Source organism: Lampris incognitus, chromosome 11 (genome assembly GCF_029633865.1).
Source record: "Lampris incognitus isolate fLamInc1 chromosome 11, fLamInc1.hap2, whole genome shotgun sequence".
In the NCBI taxonomy this organism is placed as follows: Eukaryota; Metazoa; Chordata; class Actinopteri; order Lampriformes; family Lampridae; genus Lampris; species Lampris incognitus.
The window spans coordinates 17,209,212-17,217,965 of NC_079221.1; positions in this window are offsets into that span (position 1 = coordinate 17,209,212).

Consider the following 8,754-nt stretch of genomic DNA (forward strand, 5'->3'; position numbering starts at 1 on the left):
CTGTTGATACGGTTTATTAGTGTGGGAGAGGAGGCAGAGTGGGCGGTGACTTACAGGGGGTAGACCCATCCCGCAGAGAAGGTGTAGGCCTGTGTGTGTGTGTGTGTGTGTGTGTGTGTGTGTGTGTGTGTGTGTGTGTGTGTGTGAGAGAGAGAGAGAGAGGGAGAGAGAGAGAGAGAGAGGGAGAGAGAGAGAGAGAACAAGGGTGAGAGAGAGGGAGGATGAGAGCAGGAAACTGCAATGGAGCCAATGCATCATCCAACCTGTATAGTATTAGTGCTCCGTGTCCCACCCTCGTCATCTTTCACAGCAGCTAAATAGGTTGAGGATGTATTGACACAACAAGGCATCCGGATTCCAAAGGGTTCCCATCATTGTTGTATTCAGATGTTATCTTCAGCCATAAAACAAGAGCAAATGAGCAATTTGTTGCAGAACGTCGTTGACTCAGAAGAGAGGCACGGAGCCCCTCGGTGGGCGTACAGAGGAGGTGCAACAGCATTCATGAAGATGCACTGAAACCGATGGAGGGAAAGCGTGGCCGTCTACTAAAAGGGGTGGGTATTATTTCCTCCAGAAAGTTAACTTTGTTTATACCAAGCACATGATACCTTATAATGCAGATTGGCCTCTGACCTACCACAGGTACGAATACAATATACTTTATAGTGTACTGAAACTTACAATATAATAAAAGGATCACTAAATAATGGATACTTTAATGGCCTAAAACAACATGTAGTAGCAACTGAGCTTATTTTGTTCCTGAGGTAAATGCTGCTTAGCTTCATTGAATACACGTTAGTTGGACTGTTTGGACCTTTTGGTTTTTGGGGTTGTTTCATTGGGAGTGACACAGAAGGACAGGATGAGGAACTGTTGATTGGCTTGAAATGTGTAAATGCGGACTTCAGAGTAGAAAAGATGTCTATTCCGTTGCCTACCAACACGGGGATCGCCGGTTTGAATCCCCATGTTACCTCCGGCTTGGTCAGGCATCCCTATAGACACAATTGGCCGTGTCTGCGGGTGGGAAGCCGGATGCGGGTATGTGTCCTGGTCGCTGCACTTGCGCCTCCTCTGGTCGGTTGGGGCACCTATTCAGGGGGGAGGGGGAACTGGGGGGAACAGCATAATCCTCCCACATGCTACATCCCCCTGGCGAAACTCCTCACTATCAGGTGAAAAAGAAGCGGCTGGCGACTCCACATGTAGTCCGCAGCCCTCCCCGGATCGGCAGAGGGGGCGGAGCAGCGACCGGGATGGCTCGGAAGAGTGAGGTAATTGACCGGATACAACTGGGGTGAAAAAGGGAAGTGTGCCAAAAAAACTGCAAAAAGATTTATAGAAGAACAATGCGTGAAATGCTAACTTGTAATTCAAATGTGAACACGAACTCAACGTGAACATGTAATTTGAAAATTGTTCCAAATATAATGAAACCCATAAATTAAAAGACTGTGTATTGAACAGCCATGATTACATTTCTTTCCATAAAGGGAAACAAATTCCAAGACCAAGGCCTTACTGACACAACTTCTAAACACATAGCAGCGCCTCCTCTGGTCGGTCAGGGTGCCTGTTCAGGGGGGACGGGGACTGTGGGGAATAGCGTGATTCTCCCACGCGCTATGTCCCCCTGGTGAAACTCCTCACTGTCAGGTGAAAAGAAGCAGCTGGTGACTCCACCTGTATCAGAGGAGGTATGTGGTAGTCTGCAGCCCTCCCCGGATCAGCAGAGGGGGTGGAGCAGCGACCGGAACAGCTCGGAAAATAGGGTAATTGGCCAGGTACCGTTGGGGACAAAAAATTGTGTGTGTGTGTGTGTGGGGGGGTGGGGGTAAAAAATTCATGTGTAAACGCCATCTAAAGACGGACAGTTTCACCGAGTTTAACCAGTTTAAAGTGCATCTATCATTTGTTTGGGTCTGGCTGAGATCTGCTGGCCTCAAACGTCCTCATCCTAAATTCGGAAGCATCTGGATTTCTGTGGCCATTTGCACACCCGTGAACTGCCGAAGGGTAATAAAGAAACATATTTTACCCCTCGAGTCTTTCAAGGTTTTATTGCAACAGCAATAGTGCTTAAAATTGCACACAGTTTCCCCATTTACAGTACCATCAGATAAAAAAAGAAAAATATATAAACACAGAAGCAACCCCTTTCGCCGTAACAGTGCTTAAACCTGAGGATCAAATATGTCACTTATCATTCTCTGTCAACAGCGAAGCCTCATCAGAAAAAAAACCCAAAACAAAAACAGGTCCCTCAGAGGTACAACGTCAAATTCTACTTCAGATTGGCTCCTCGACCTGTTGCACTTCAGCAGAGACCAGAGAAGGACCAACTAGTAGTTCTGCACAACAAGGTCTGCTTAGTTACAGGAGGTTATAGGTTTTAAAGTCACTCTAGGTAGAAGCAAAGTTGTTTGTTTGTTTTTTTTCCTTTTTACGGCATGACTATAAAGCACATACAGACAGCAGTAACACCTAGCTGGGTGTCAAGTTCAATTTAAACCTGCTAAACACTGTTCACTATATATGTGACAAAAGTTTTTTTTAATTACTTGGCAAGACAAATGGAAGTCACCACAAGCATTTTTGAGCATTACAATTTTAACCACTATTTCTCAAAGCCTCACCATTAGTCACAAATATCGAGGTTCAATACCAGTTTTGTTACAGGTCATCGTCGCCTTTTGATAGACTTGAATGTCTCATCCAGCAGCCATTTCTCCAGTGTCCCGTTTTCCATCCGTTATCCGAGCCACTTATCCCAATCGGGGGTCACGGAATGCTGGAGCCTATCCCAGCTGTCATTGGGCGGCAGGCGGGGAGACACCCTGGACAGGCCGCCAGTCCATCACAGGGCCGACACATTCACACCTAGGGACAATTTAGTATGGCCGATTCACCTGACCCACATGTCTTTGGGCTGTGGGAGGAAACCGGAGCACCCTGAGGAATCCCACGCAGACACGGGGAGAAAATGCAAACGCCACACAGAGGACGACCCCCAAGGTTCGAACCCAGGACCTTCTTGCTGTGAGGCGGCCGCGCTAACTACTTCGCCACTGTGCCGCCCGATGTCCCACAATGTCCAATGTCCCAATGACACTATGCCGTGTCTCGTTTTCTTGCGAGCTGCAGACAGCCTGTGCTTAAGATAACACAACTGTAACACAACTGGTACTTCCATGCCAATTCAATACTGGCGTAGTCCTTCAGTGTACCCACAAACATATCATTAGCACTGAAAACCCACAAGTCATGACTATCAATAAACATTTTGATTTCTACAAAACACTTTTGAGCAACATTAGTCTGAAAAACTCCAGTGGGAATTGTCCTATCTTAGCAAAAAGGTTGTGTGGAAAACGCATCTTCTACTTCACTTGCTGGATTATGCTGGATTGAAAGGAAACCGCTACAGTGGTCGTCTGATGCCACGTATGCAGAATGTCACACAGACGTGTACAACTCCAACATGTGAAACAGTTTTTTGTGCTTCTCCGATGCATTTGGATGAAAATGCTACTCGACTGGGAACCCAGTTTCAAATTTGTCTCCAAAAGGAGGGAAAAAATAAATAAATCTTGTCAACTGGCTATTTGAACAGCTGTCAAACTGAAACATGGTTTCCTATTGACTCACACTGCACATTATACAATCATCTACCGAGTTTTTAACCTGCGTACAGATGAAATGGATAAAGCAGAATACCCAGAAATAGGGTTTTATTCTTACCAGTATTTTTCTAGATCCAGCAGATCCTGGGCTGAGACAAACCGGCACACATGGCAAACAAAATCATGGCAGAATAAGATACCAGAATGGTCTGAGGTATTCACTTCTATCAAGGTAAGACTGTCAATGAGCTTGTTCAAATAGTTTAACAAATGGTCTCCATTCACAAAATGACATCAGAGATGTCAACAATGGTCACTGACACCATATTTCTCATAAGATAGAAAAGCAGTGGAAGAAAATCCAGTTTCCTCAAGTTAAAACTCCACCTTCGCAATTGGCCATCGTTAGAAGCACATGGCAGTGACTATTTACCGTTTCAAGTACACAACGAGTACTTAAGTTAGGTGCTTTCCTTGAACCATTCACATCCCTAACAGTCATAAATGTTACAGGGTTGGGACTCGGGGGGGGGGGGCATTTGTCATCTTGTCCTAATAAAGCTGGTCTAAATTTAACTTTCATGACCAAATTCCCTTTGGGAACGCAATCCTGTTGCTGACACGCAGGTTTTGATTTTTTAATTTTTAATTATTTATTTATTTTTAGGGTAAATGTACTTTTTGTTTCATTTGTGCGTTTTTGTCACTCATAGCTCCTCTGATCAGGAGAGTAGACTTCAGATTTGAATATTCATCAATGGAGGTGAGAAGCTGTTCGTTTCTACTGTGAACAGTTGATGTGCTGAATTTAAACAGTGCTGCTGGGCTTACAGCAGTAGATAAATACATCAGTAGATAAATAGAAGAAGAAAAAAAAACAGCAATCACACAAAAATTTTGATCTGGCAATACAATTTTTAAAATTGTGTGAACATTTCCATAGTAAAACCTGACTTTCTTTGGGGGGGGGGGTTTCCCCTTTTTCTCCCCAATTGTACTTGGCCAATTACCTCACCTTTCTGAGCCGTCCTGATCGCTGCTCCACCCCTCTGCCAATCCGAGGGCTGCAGACTACCACATGCCTCCTCCGATACATGTGGAGTCGCCAGCTGCTTCTTTTCACCTGACAGAGAGGAGTTTCACCAGGGTGATGTAGCATGTGGGAGGATCATGCTATTCCCCCCAGTTCCCACTTCCCCCTGAATAGGCGCCCTGACCAACCAGAGGAGGTGCTAGTGCAGCGACCAGCTTCCCACCCGCAGACGGCCAATTGTGTCTGTAGGGATGCTCGACCAAGCCGGCGGTAACATGGGGATTTGAACCGGCGATCCCTGTGTTGGTAAACAACAGAATAGACTGCCACACCACCCGAACGCCCCCAAAACCTGATTTTCTTAAAAAAAAACATTACCGTTTTTAAGTCAGTCCAGCTGTGAGGCTACAAAGGAGTTTAATACGGGTGTTCACTCAGCCTACAGAGAAATATGAACTGGCCATGAACTGTGATTTGAAAACAATGTCGTCAGGTGAAGGGTTCAAGGAAAGGTTTACATGGGAACAGGATGCTCTCTATGCTTTACTGGATGTATTCCACTCAAAGTGCTACACACTGTAATCCAGTTTAGTCAAAACAAACAAAATAAACCCAGAACAAAAACAGAAAACTTCCTCATTTCCATTTTCTTTGCTTGGTTCTTTAGTCGCCAGGGAAAATGTAATGCCATCCCTTGACAAGTTTCACTTTTATACCAGAAATAATTCTGTTTGAGTCTAAACCATTTTTTTTCCAACTGCAGGAGCTCCAATTTGAAAAGAGAGTACTTGAATGAACGTGACTTCTAGAACAACAACAACATGGTCACAGTGAACACCCATAGTATCACAATTAAATTCATACAAAACATCGTCATCTACCTTTGTACTATAAAGTTTAGGCAATATACAGTATATCAACTGAATAAACACAAAAACTGAAGCACTCCCGCACCAGGTATAAAAAGCACATTTAACAGGTGTGCACATTCAACGTGCACACTCCTGCCCATTTGGCGTGTCCTGATGAAGACTTTGCAGTGGAAATGTGTAGGTGTGTAGCCAGGGTCTAATGAAGGCTTTTTATACTCACTGCAGGACTGCCTCCACTCCCCCACCCTTTTCTCCCCAATTGTATCCAGCCAATTACCCCACTCTTCCGAGCCATCCCGGTCGCTGCTCCACCCCCTCTGCCGATCCGGCGAGGGCTGCAGACTACCACATGCCTCCTCCGATACATGTGGAGTCGCCGGTTGCTTCTTTTTACCTGACAATGAGGAGTTTCAGCAGGGGGGCGTAGCGCATGGGAGGACCACGCTATTCCCCCCCAGTTCCCCCTCACCCCTGAACAGGCACCCCTGACCAACCAGAGGAGGCGCTAGTGCAGCGACCAGGACACACACCCACATCCGGCTTCCCACCTGCAGACACGGCCAATTGTGACTGTAGGGATGCCCAACTAAGCCGGAGGTAACACGGGGATTCAAACCGCCGATCCCCGTGTTGGTAGGCAACAGAATAGACCGCTACGCTACCTGGAGGCCCCAGCATCCTGCATTTTTACAAGTATTGTAAGAGTTTTTCTGACCCACAGAAGCATTCCCTTTTTCCTTTTCTAATATATATATATGTATATATATATATATGTATATAAAAAAATCTGGTTACCAGTTTACATTTGGAGCAAGGCTGAAGATGTGCACACTGAAGCACAAAAACTGCACTATACGGAGACAAGTGCACAGATAAGCTACCACAGAGGTTACTAGTCTTGTAAATTCTCTCTCTCTCTCTCACACACACACACACACACACACACACACACACACACACACACACACACAGTGCAGTTACATTCACAGTGCAGGCAACACAAGAGTGTCTTTGCAGAACAGGTGCTCGTGGTATTCAGGATTTCTGTACTGCCCTGACAGGCAGGTGTGTTTGGTCCCATGGAGCTAATGAACAGCTTTTATGTTTTATATATATAACCACCATCATCTTATCAAGTGAAAGTCATTTAACAATAATGTCAAAAGTTGGACTTTAGGAAACCATTTTATGTTTAAACAGATTAATGGCAGCCTTCATCTGTGTAGTCATAATAATCACAGCTGGACTTTCCCATCCAAATAACATTGTGCTGTGGTGTTCCACAAGGGTTATAAAATGAACCTGTCAAATTTTGTGATTCTGGCTGCATCTTTTTCGTTGATAAAGACAACATGTAAATTGGCAGGCAGAAATGAGACTGAACCAGACAGAGATTGTTCTGTCAGATGGGGAATGTGGAGAGCAGAAAGGCACTATCGCTGCTTTGACAACAGAAGAACAGTCATGTTCTGTTCATGTGTGACACTTTCCAGATTCAGAGGCTTGAATGTGAAGATTTAGTTGATAGAAAAAAAAAATCCATCTTTGTGAAACAGTCTAGGTAAGGAGAACAGTAACAGTGAGCACCAGCTTAGTAGCTGGGCACTTGGTTTAGTGTAACGCGTGATTGGCAAAAAACTCGTACAACCAACTCAGAGTACTAGGCCTACATGCCGTTACAAATCACAACCCACAAACAGTCCTAACATATGATGCTTCAACATGTTTTGTGGTCATCATATTTTCCGTTTGCTTCCTTGGGCTGAATGTGCTTATTTACTATTTCAACATAGCTCATAGTCTCTCTGCTAACACACCTCTTGCAGTAACATAACATTGCAAAAACTAAACCACTGCAAATCCCAGTTTTTTAAAATTGTAATTAAGACATTCAAATGGTCACAAGATTAAAAAAAAAAAAAGAAGAAAAAAAAGACTTTTTATATCGATCCATGTGTTTGTGATGATACCATGCAGAGGATACATAGGGACAACAGCATCACTTGTTGGATGAGTTCTAGGTTGAAATAAACTTGGGAAAAAAGGGAAAATGAGGCAACTGGTAGCTCCGTTGTAGGGGTGTGAACCTTTACATGTGCATTACAGTTACTGACTTCTTTTTTGGGGGGGGATTTTCTCCCCAATTGTACCCATCCAATTACCCTACTCTTCCAATTCGCCCCGGTCGCTGCTCTGCTCCACCCCCTCTGCCGATCCGGGGAGGCCTCCTCGGATACATGTGGAGTCGCCAGCCGCTTCTTTTCACCTGACAGTGAGGAGTTTCACCAAGGGGGACGTAGCCCGTGGGAGGATCACACTTTCCCCCCCAGTTCCCCCTCCCCCCTGAACAGGCGCCCCGACTGACCAGAGGCGCTAGTGCAGTAACCAGGACACACACCTACATCCGGCTTCCTACCCACAGACATGGCCAATTGTGTCTGTAGGGACACCCAACCAAGCTGGAGGTAACATGGGGATTCGAACTGGCGATCCCTGTGTTGCTAGGCAATGGAGTAGACCGCCACGCCACCTGGACGCCCCAGTTACTGACTTCTGCATGTTGAACAGAAGCCCTAGCTACTGACACTGGGGTTAAAGCCCAGAATCTAATGAACAGCACACACAAGAGTACACACGTGCAACAACGGAATACCACAAAAAAGGAAAAAACCTGTGATCCTGTTAAAATTTTGACTTCAACATTTGGGTTAAAAAATTGTTTTGTCTAAGCTTTAGACATGAGTGGTCTCAAACAAAGATCAGGCATGGCCAAATTAAACACAAATGTCACAGACGTCAGCTGAACGACACAGGTTCAGCAACAATGAATTGACACTTTCCAATATCTAGTAATATAACTGGAATTTAGAAAAGTAAAAGCGCTATTATTGTAATTACTTTTCTATGCCGTTTCTCTATACATTGCAGCCTTAAGTGATGATTTATCAATTACACACACACACACACACACACACACACACACACCACAGTGGGACAAGGGCATTATCAAATTTTGGCTTTCAGTGACTGATGGTTTCAACTAGCTGAGGAAAAACAACCTGCACAGACAAAAAAGGAAAAACATTCTACCCTGTTGTCTTGAAGATTGTCAAGTCAGACACCGTTAATGAAGAGGATGCTTAGGACCTAAAAACAACAGAGATGCAGGCTCGTGACTTGAAGGTTGCCGGTTTAAAGGCCAGAACATCCTGGTATTGTG